We start from the raw sequence: 11,216 nt of genomic DNA, 5'->3' as shown, positions 1-11,216 counted from the left end.
GGGCTAATTAATCACTTTTATTTAAGGGAGCTAATGGGGTAAATTTACTAAAGCTGTTCACAGGGTAAATTACCACCTTGCGAGAAATTTTGCTTAGTGAATTCGGGAAGATTTTTAAAACCAGGATTGTTCTTTGCACATGATTGGATGATTGAAGTCAGCAGAGCTTCTCTAAGCTAAGTGAAATATTAGCTAAGTGATAATTGCTTTGCTTTGTGCACAGCCAGAAATCTTTTAGAAAATCTCCCCAAGTGCTTTGTGCCATTGCTGTATTAAAGTCCAAAAATAAAGATTTCATTCCTATCACATCACATCACCTAATTCCATAATCATGTGACTGCCGGTCCCCAAGTCCTCTATCCTACAGCTTTGGGGGTCGATCTTCAGCTGGGATGCGGATTGGATGGTTCCCATTGGCTCTCCAGTTCCGGGGTCCTCTGAGGCTCCAGAACAGTGGCCCCCTGGATGCCATGAAACGAGGACCGGTCAGTGTGGGCACAGACTGAAATACTGAATAGCCGATCACCACAACCACAGAACAGACACAGGGGTGCACAAACGGGTGCAGGTCAATAAAAGGCAGAATTTGAAATGATGGAGCCAGTGAGGGGCCCTTTTATTTGGTACAAGAACAGATCCTGGATCGGAGGATCCATCAGCTACAATGTAAAGCTCGCTGCACCCTTACAAACAATTTTAATTTCACCTTTGTCATGATTCCAATACATTTCACCAAAACGGCAAAGTTTAGCAAATTGTCTTGATTTTTGGGGGAATTCAAACTTTTATTTGCTCACTGCTGGTCAGAACAGCTTACATTTATGGAAAGTGGGCAGAATTGGGGAAAAGATTCACCCAAAATACTCACCGATCTTTTCAGCTACCTATAAATCTGCTTTTATTATTCCAAAAATAGAAGCTGGCAATTTTTCTTACATTTTGTCTCCTTGCCATTAAATTGTGCAAATTCCCCCCCCCCCCCCCCATCCAAAAGCAAAAGCCAAAATACTCCTAATCTGTCCACACGTTGCTCCCATGGCACAGGGGGGTCATACATGTCACATGTTACATGTCATCCTTGGGGCATTGAGTCACGTCTGATGAATAGAAGGTGGATGGGGAGACGGATCTCCTTACACAGCGCTCGGAGGGTTAATTACTTATTGTGCAATGGATTGTATGAGCCAATATTTACTAAATCACTGCACCGCCCCATCCTATTTACTAAACCCTATATACAGGAACAGGGAGCCGGCTGATTCTTCATAGGGGATCGAGCAGGAGAGGACCATTAGGACCAATATAGGACCAATATAGGACCATGGCCACCTGGACCGCCAGTCTCATGATCTTCTGTCTCCTGGCTGCATCTCAGGCAGCACCAATTCTACAGAATTCCCAGGATTCCGATTCAAACCCTGAGCTCACAGAGGTGAGATACATCCAGAATCATTATTATTATTTTTTTTAATATTTTCTATTATTATTATTATTACTATTATTATCATTATTATTATCATTAATATTTGTATTATTATTATTATTATTATTAATCAGGATTCATATAGCGCCAACATAATATGCAGCGCTGTACATTAAATAGGGGTTGTAAGACATTGACACAAGAGGAGGAGGGGACCGTGGCCTGAAGATCATCTGTTTAGTAAATCTGCATTCAATGTACTAAGAGAAGAGTTTAGAGGAGAGAGCTCATAGAGATAAAGTATCAGCTTCAAGGTTATTCCAAGCATCTGAGAGGACAGAACCCCTGGCGGGTTTTTATTGGTGTCTATGTAAAGAAGAATGCCGTATCTGTTAGCGTTGGAGAGAAGAGGCCGCATTTCAGGTCTTCATATTATTCCCAGAACATACACTATGTATAAATCATGTTACATATTTGGAGAAAGGTGAATGTTGGTTTTATTTTGTATGAACACCATAATTGCGGAGGTCCCACATATCCATACAATTGTGTCTGATTGGACTATAGCTGTGCATAGTTATTGAAATATCTCTGATCTCCCTGATGAAGCAGAGCCCATAGCTGCGTAACGTGTCGGGGAAATATTCTGAGCTCCTCCTGTCCTGTACATTGCTTTGGGCTATATGAAGGGTTGTTGGAGAATGTATCTGTAGGTGAGAATTATTCCAACCTACAGGCGGGGTTCTCCTTGATGTGTGAACAGACAGAAATGATTGTGCTGCCTAATGATCGATATGATGGAGGGGAGCCGGGACCGGTAATAGGAGATCGGTGGATTGTATCGATGGTCAGTGATCTCTGTATGTTGTGCCCACATGCACCTCATGTATGGGATATTTACAGATATCTTTTGTATAATAACGATTTATTGTAGAGTTTCATTGTTTGCTGTCACTTGTTTCTATGAAAGGTTTCATGGACCCTAAGTGCTGTTTATTGTCCCCGGGTGATTTGCTCGCTCATATTGTTCATATTGTACTCATATTCCTCCTATACATCTCCAGGATCACATCCCAACCTGCGGACAGTCACAGATAAGCTTTGCGGACGGCACCATAGAGACTTCTCCATGAAACATTTCACTTTTTACAGCCAGAATTTGCCAAGTAGAGATGATGAAAGCTGTCATTGGAGTTACAACAGCATCGCTGTAAATGTTATTATCTGTGGATTCTGTCTCCGGGTATGTTAATACCCAAACAGGGTGACAACATTGTTTAATCTGCAGGGAAATCACTGACGTGTTGTCACCTTGTGAACAGATCACCTTAGATCAGCTAATCTCATTAATAATTCTGTGACTCTCCAGGGATCCTTGGGCTTGCTTGAGCTGTAGATGACATGGATGGGATGATCTCCTATTTGTGGTGCCCCCATAGGACCCACACAGGAGAGTCATACGGAAAGAGGTGGAAGTAGCTATGATAACGACATATATCACAAATATTTATTGTTAAAAACATCAAAAGCCCCAAGAAAGAAGCTGACACTGGACATTTTAGCTTTGTTAAGGGTGGCAATGAGAACACTTCCAACTGACCCCTGACCTAAGGGGCATTGCCCCACTCCCCTAAGGAATGGGTATTTACAGGGTTCCCTAAATTCGGAAAAATGAAGGGTTACTCTGGGGTACAAAGATTGAGAAAGGTTGAATTTCATTGTAGATTCAGATGAACATTAAGTAAAAGATGAATTGGAGCAGAGGTCGCCAAGCAGTGGTCTGTGAGAACACAACAGAAAAGTCTGGACATTATTTGCAATTTTTATGTTTTATTATTATTAAAAAAATATTTATTATTCTAATAAATTCCTATATTCTGAATGACAACGTTCACCTTTATATTGCACTAAATTCACAACCTGTATTAGAGATGGAAAAACAAGGCAGGCGCAGCGTGACGTCAGGGTACTATTACGTTGTATGAGACGAACATTGGCGAGCCGTACGCTTCAGTATTGTTTCCACCATTACAACAGTCACCCCGCTCCACCAATACCGATTCTCATCCCATTGTTTTATAATATTTGTTTATTTCTCAGATTAGGTAAGTGTGACCTGAGCTGTGTATTTTCTATAACTGTTATATTTAATGGCATCAAATAGTCTGACTTTGATAACTTTCATATCTTGTTTGGTCTTAGAATGAAATAAAGCAATAATGAGGGAGAAAAGCATAGCAATGTTTTGCATTTCTTTAGTAATACAAAAGATAATACAACTAATGATAATAGTAACAATATTAATACTTCAATTAGCTGATCAATGAATCAGAGCCGCCACAGTCCTTGTCAGCATGGGACATGTTTTAAAATTAATGACCTAAAAGGTACAAATAAACCTTCTCTGAGCTGCAAAGTTTGTTACTTGAAGACAATTTCTGCTGCGGGCTAACAACGCCCCACAGGTAGGGGTACTCTCGTCTGCCTGCCATATTTGTGCCCCTTTGTGTGGCTGCCAATCAGATGGATGAGATGGGCTCCCCAATGGCCAACCTAAAGCCTGCACATGGTAGGCTGACAACACTGCTACCAATCCTAAAACAGCGGCATAGCGCTGTCAGCCTGCAACAAAAAGGGCCGTTACTGGCAGGATCTTCAGGTGAGAAACATTTGCAAAGTACAGAAGCGGGAATTCAGCAGTTCCTGATACTGTCTGTATCTCCTAATATTAGGCTGATGGTGCAGAAAGTGTTTATCAAACCTCTGGGCCCAATCAAACCTCTGGGCCCCAATATTGGGCAATTGTATTGGAATTTCAGTTTTTTGGTTTTTGATCTTCAGAAATGAAATTCTGCCAATAACAATCCTTTTCATTCCATTTAGGTGACCCCGGTCTACAGGACGGACCTGAGAGCCTATGAGGGGCAGCGGACAAAACTTAAGAACAAAAACGATGGGTCAGCCAGTGTGATGTGCCTGCCCTGTATATTCAGCATGATTCCCAACCGCTGATCCACATTCCCGATGAATCTTCCTCATCCTGATGAATCTCACCCCTCCCCCTATATTCCAGAAGGTGATTCCCCCCCTGCCCAGTGTTCTCCATTCACTTTACCCCATGCCAGGTATCTACAAAATGCTCACCGCTGGAATCCCAGAGAAATAAACTCTTGTTGTGGGATCACCTGGAATATGAAGATTAGATTTGGGTGGGCAGAACCTTTTATAAAAAAAAACACAAATAAATAGAAAATTATACTCCATGCCACATTTCTTTTAGTTTCTTTTGATGTCAGAAATAAAATTCTAATAATAGATCTTCAGGTACCCCAGTGAGACTCACCTGGTCAGCACCTGGAGCAACCCTGAGCTATCAGGAGCTTGTCCACCCCCTGCTGCTTCATTGGCCAATGAGGATGCTCGTCACATTTAAGTGGGGTCATCACACCATCTCTTAAGTCTTCAACAAAGGTTACACTGTTTACTACCTTGTTAATCTTTGGTTCCAGAATATCTGATAGGAATACCTTCCACTGCTTGATTTCGGAGTTTGCTGCACTTCTCTCCTTCAATGTAAATAAAAACTTTTTCTGGTTTCCCACCATGCCAGAGTTCATGGAGTTAAATGCCAGTTTTAGGGCAGCGCCCCCTGTCAGGTGACACGGGATTACCTGGCGTAAAGTCTAAGCGTCTCCCGGTCTTCACTAGAGCACCTCCACATGGTCACAGAACTACTTTGCTGCGGGTGAAACCAGGTCTCCCCACCTTGGGCGAGCAGGACAGAGGGCTCCGGTGTAAGGACAGCACAGATCAGGTAATCAGTTGGATGACAGCAGGAGGTATGGTTCAAGCAAAGTGATGGTCAGGGCAGGCGGCAGGCAAGAGTAATCCAGGTACAAGCACAGGTCAGGAATCTAAAAGGGCACAAAATGGCTGACTGAGAAACTCACAAGTATGGAAGCCTGGAACCTGGGGGTATAAATAAGACCAGCAGCCAATAGCAAGGCAAGGTTGGAACCAGGAACTACCCTGCTCATTGGCAGCAGTTTTTTGGTGCTCTGTCCCGAACTTCTTCAGAAAAATTCTATATTTTGTGTCCGGTAAATTCACCTCCATGTGTTACTTGTCACATAGTCCTGCAGTTTATCCATCACTTGTTTTTTCATTAGATATGTGACGGTGTATATTGAATAGTCATCTGTTAAAGTCACCGTGTTACCGGCTGGTGTGACCACACACATCGCTGTGCCAAGTGGCTCTGAAGCTCTGGCTTACTTTTGGAGGAGTTGCTCTTTAGGTTTAGGTTTGACACTCTTTATTTGGACAGGACGGCAGCACATCATCTTTTGTTGGGTTCTGTGTGGTTAGTCCATGTATACCAACTAGACGTCTGTGACCCAGTTCTCTGTGCCACACGTGAATGCAGTTACTATACCCAAGTGCACAGAGTGTGCCTGTCCCCCCTATGTCCAGCTCATTTAGGTGCTTACCCAGCATGGCCGTTGCAATAACCTTTTCTCCATACTGAATAGTACGTTTGTCACCCTGGAATTTTGTAATTAGTCCTTTGCTTGCTAATTGCCTTACGGCTGACTTCACCTTCTAGTTCATACAACACATCCTTTATAGGTCCATCAGCATTGCGCCATATAAGTATTCCATGCCACTTCCTTCAGCCGTAGTGCTACTTCCATCTGCTAGAAAGTTATCTGTTTGTTATGTTTCTCCTGAATCTATATAACAGTTCTAGATTGGATGAGTGTTTGTTACTTTGAAAGTTCCATGCCGCTGATCTCTGTCATTGCCATTTATTGTGGTTCTTACGGTTGGCTTGGAACTTCTTTTTGCTCTTTGTTCTGTTTTCCATATTGCACATTGTTTCTTGAAGTATTCTTTATTCGGAAGCATACTTTACTCTCTTTCCTTTGTGCCTTTGTATCTGTGGCCTTATGGACTGTCTCAGTATTTTCTCTGCATTCATTTTGAGAAAAGTAAAGTTCCCAGTTACAATCAAATATCCTTTAGTCTTCCACCCTCCTTAGGTATACATGAAGTACAATATACATAAACAGCCAAACAACCTAAAGTTATTAACTTAAAGGTAAGACCAAAAGAGTGGTGTGTCATATGTAGATAACAATAAATAAAGTGGCACACAAGATTGGGGTTTTAGTTTAAGTTAATATACCAATTGGATATAGTTAAAATTCAAAATGTATGAATTACACATATGAGAAAATATTAACACTTTGAACATACAAAAGAGTTAAAACATCTGTGTGATAGAGGCAGGTAAATACATTTATTTTATTGATACACATTTTACACAAATTGAATAGTTTCATCTAATACATAATTATCAAATATAGGATAGTTTCACTTGGAAACGCGTTTCACAGACTCTTCTCAGCTTCATCAGAGCAGAAACTATGTTAGATAAGTGAAGTACATAGGTTTCCTCTGAATGTATAGGAATAAAATAGATATAAATTCTGCAGAAATTCTCCCCTTAACCACGGATGGCGGAAGAGAAGACAAAGAGAAAATCCAGGGACGGGATCATGGGAAGGACCGGCGCAGGTAATTAGTTTTATTTTTAGTTTAGTTCCACTTTAACCAAAAACAAAAAAAGCACAGGGCCGTCTGGTGGCCGCATTAGGTACTACATTCAAGTGTGAAAGCTGTTGCATATTCCAACAGTTATTATTATTATTAATAATAAACAGGATTAATATAGCGCCAACATATTATGCAGCGCTGTACATTAAACAGGGGTTGCAAATGACAGACTAATACAAACAATGACACAGAAGGAGAGGACCCTGCCCTGAAGAGCTTACAATCTAGTAGTTCATCAATCGCTAATATTCACTAGCAACTGTTCTTGTACATTTAGAAAAAAAATAATGGAAAACTCATTATTGTGGCCACAGCATTATAAGGTTCATGTTTTATAACATTTCAGTTTATTTGTATTCTGATTGCGACTTGCAGCACTATACAGCAAAAAAAAAAGAAAGAAAGAAAGCAATTGAAAACTTGCTGCTGTAAGTTGGCCCGAGCACTTGGCTGATCTTCTCCATGAAAGTCTGAGTTTTATCAAAGGAAAATGTATTCTAAAGTTGCCTGATATGGATTGGTTGTGATTCGTCTTCCTTCCCCCCTCTCCCTCTATTCCTCCTGGGAAAGCAGCTAAATAAGCTGTGAAACGCGTTGGGGAAGTGAAGAGTCACTGACTCCATAGAAAATATAATAATGAAATGTAAACCTTTAATAAATAAGTGGATTAGAACCCATTCCTATAGAATTATTAGCATACGATGAGAAACCTGGCAACTTTTATATTGTTTTTGGTTTTCCAATGTTGATTTATCATGTGAATAAATTGTGCAGGATGATTTTAACATCAGTTGTCCTTGAAAACCCCATATTTTGAAGCACTTGTTTGTTTGTGTTGGTATGAATTAGGTACACTAACCATAGTGTGCTGGGATGGGACATTTCACTGAACTCAATTTCAAGTATTTTGTAGACATGTTCAGACGTAAGATCTCTATCTGTGAGTTTATAACATTTTCACAAATTGATTTATTTCCTAATATTTTGTATTAAAAGTCGACATTTAGCACATTGATGGACTTTGTCTGCTCTGTCGACTCATTCATAATATTAAATCATTGTAAAAGTAGAAGACTCTCTACATCTCAGGTGTATCTTCCACCTGTTTGCTCCGGATTGGCTGAATTTGCATTTTTTTCTCCACATAAAACTTTGTCTGAAATCTGAAACTTTTTGGAAAATTTTTGCCACCAGGAAAGCGGATGAGAGGCAGTTTTTGTATTGGGGGAAAGCTGATATCCATAAAAACCCCCCAAAGAAGAATCCAATCCCTCTGTACACCTGTTGTGAGATGAATATAAGAGCTTCCACTGCTGAGCTCCTTGCAAAAGATTTATCTGTCTGCATGATTCTTTTTGGTCTGACCATGCAGCAGCTTAAAGTTACCCCATATGGGGCTTCACCAACCAAAGCGGTCAGAGTGACTTAGCATTCGTCTGTGATGGTGATCACGTAGCTGCGTGATATTTGCACAAAAATTGATATTTTTTAGCTGAACTTGTTTTACCTTTTCTATTTATTTGCTATTTTATTAGTATGCTTCCCAATACCGGTCCGCCCAAGGAAAGGATGAGATCAGGAAATGTAGCAGTCACAATATTGAAGTTATCAGTTAGTTCCCCGGAGACTCAATAGAGTTTTTTTTTTTTGCTGACATAATTCCAATACATTGATATCGATTTCATTTCATCATCAATATACCAAACTATGAGGGCTACAGATGATTATTATGGGCCCCTGTGCATACATCATTACTGCCAATCAAATCCACCCGCAGATCATTATCATAATATTACAGATACATTGGACAAAATCTTTTAAACATTAATAATAGAGATGGTGCTCAGGAGGTGCAGACCGCCATTTTTCTTTTTCTCCATCCTCTTCACTTCCCCTTTCCTCATAATATACCCTGTACCCGGGACACAGCATATGGTGGAATCATGGAAAACTCCAGTTATGTATTTTACATTTTTAGCCCTCCTTCCCAATCTCTCCATACGCCACCATCATCTCTGGCTTCAACATGAGGAGTGCTCATTGGGTAAAATATTGCTCCCCCAGGGGGCGCACCATGACACCAACCGGTCTCACCGTACTCCAGGACTTAGCGGCACACAAACTATGAGTGCCAACCTCCTCCCCATCACCACTGGAGAGAGAAGAAGAAACTGGAGTGACTTCACTGGACTGTGGATGGGTTGACAGGCTGTGGGCATTAAGCTGGAGTTCTGCTTTAAACCTAACTAATTACTGCTTCCAGGAATTATCCATCCATTGACTCCATTAAATCAAAGATTATAGGCTTTAAATAAAAAAAACTTCATAGTATAATATGCTCAAAACAGGTTTAACAATCAGCACCATGTATACAATATAAAAAGATATAAAAAATGAGTCCTAAATATTTGTACCATGTCCCAAATACACTAATACCATTCCAAAAAACAATACAAAAATGAATTTCTCAGGTACATATAAAAACAGTATTTCAATTTATATATCATTATATATAATCCACAAAATCATAAAGGTAAACCCATGACCATACTTCTGTACCCATACTACTTGAGGCATGATGTGTTCTGCTACACGTTTCACATGTTTAGCTTCAGCAGGAGAAAAATAGGGAGACAGGGCCACTAGGGGGTGCTACAGCTTGCACAGAGGTGGTATGAGCCCAGAGAAGGGCCAAGGTGCAGAGTCTAAGCAGTAACCAGGTCTTCTCCAGAGCCTCTAGTGGTGAGGATGTTGCGCTGCTGGTTACTGCCAGGTTGCGGTCCTTGGGCAGACCAGGGTGGACAGGATAATATGTGGTACCAAATCCGGGGTTAAGGCAGGCAGCAAGCAAGAGAGGTCTTGTCACAAGCCTGGGGTCAAATACCAGGAATCCAGGAGATGGACACCAGTGACACAGGGGCCACTGCGGGCACACGGAACCCAGAAGACACTGCAAGCAACAGGAGGGACATGTGAGACAGGGATATCCACAGACAGAGAGGTACATTGGAACAGTACAAGGGAATGGGCTGGAAACAACAGACTAGACAATGAGGAGCTGGACAGGGGAAACAATGAAGCACCAGGTGTAGAGGAAATGCTCAGCAGAGCTAGGGGGCTCGGCAATAGTGGATACACATTGCACGAATGCCGAGTGCTGTATCTGAGCTAACTAAATAGCCAGGGATGATTAAATTGATAAAAGGTGATATTTTAATGATAAAAGGGCTATTTCCTGATTGGCTGGCGGGAGGGGCAAAACTGATAAAACTTGGGAGAGCAGACGTGCCCAGAGTCAGAACTGCCCGCATGCGCTGTAGAGAGGCGTCTGTGCTGAGGAAGAGGTAAGTGTGACGCATATAATTGTAAACCATAACATTCCAGATTATCATATCAATTTGTTATGCAAATAGAAAGAAACTTAAATGTATTCATTTCATCCCAATGTAGCCATTGCATAGAGCAATATATGGTTTACCCTGGAAAAAGGTAGATATGGTGGTAATGGTGTAATATTACTGCAAGATAATAAAACTCCATGGACAAAGCTTCAACAAAAAAGCCGAAACAATCACAGAAACAATTGCTGATCAGCAGACAATAAATGGTAATGATGATGATACCCATAAACTGTCTATAAATCAGAAACACTGGACTGACGCCATCCCATCATAGAGGACCATCATAGAGGACCATTATAGAGGACCATTATAGGACCATTATGGAGGACCATTATAAAGGACCATTATAGGACCATCATAGAGGACCATTATGGAGGACCAATATAGAGCAGCCTAGTACTGCTCCAGAAATAACTAATTTATAAAAACCTCCGTCTGTCCACACTATGGGCCTGACTTCATAAAGCTCTCCAAGGCCGGAGAGGATACACTTTCCTCAGTGGAGCTGGGTGATCCAGAAAACCTGGAATGGATCTGGTCAAGCATTAAACACATTTGCTAACAAATAGCAAATTACTTTTAAGTAATCCATTCCAGGTTTGCTGGATCACCCAGCTTCACTGATGAAAGTGTACCCTCTCCAGACTTGGAGAACTTTTATAAATCAGGCCCAATGTACTTCAGCTGGGTTTACTTCTGAGTCATAACAGCAACTGTGGCACTCATTGGAACACAATGGAAGCCAATTCGATAAACTGGCTTCCCGCTAAAAC

At 41.1% G+C, this 11,216-nt stretch overlaps 1 long non-coding RNA gene across 1 annotated transcript; it reads left to right on the top strand.

The window, feature by feature from the left end:
• The first annotated feature begins 1,244 nt into the window (after positions 1 to 1,244).
• Positions 1,245 to 4,686, top strand: LOC140332202 (uncharacterized). Its single transcript, XR_011921061.1, has 2 exons — positions 1,245 to 1,432; positions 4,307 to 4,686. It is a non-coding gene; the product is annotated as an uncharacterized lncRNA (long non-coding RNA).
• The last annotated feature ends 6,530 nt before the right edge of the window (positions 4,687 to 11,216 follow it).

Source organism: Pyxicephalus adspersus, chromosome 5 (genome assembly GCF_032062135.1).
Source record: "Pyxicephalus adspersus chromosome 5, UCB_Pads_2.0, whole genome shotgun sequence".
In the NCBI taxonomy this organism is placed as follows: domain Eukaryota; kingdom Metazoa; phylum Chordata; class Amphibia; order Anura; family Pyxicephalidae; genus Pyxicephalus; species Pyxicephalus adspersus.
Note: the sequence above shows the minus strand (reverse complement) of the source record. Positions and strands in the feature narration are given on the sequence as shown.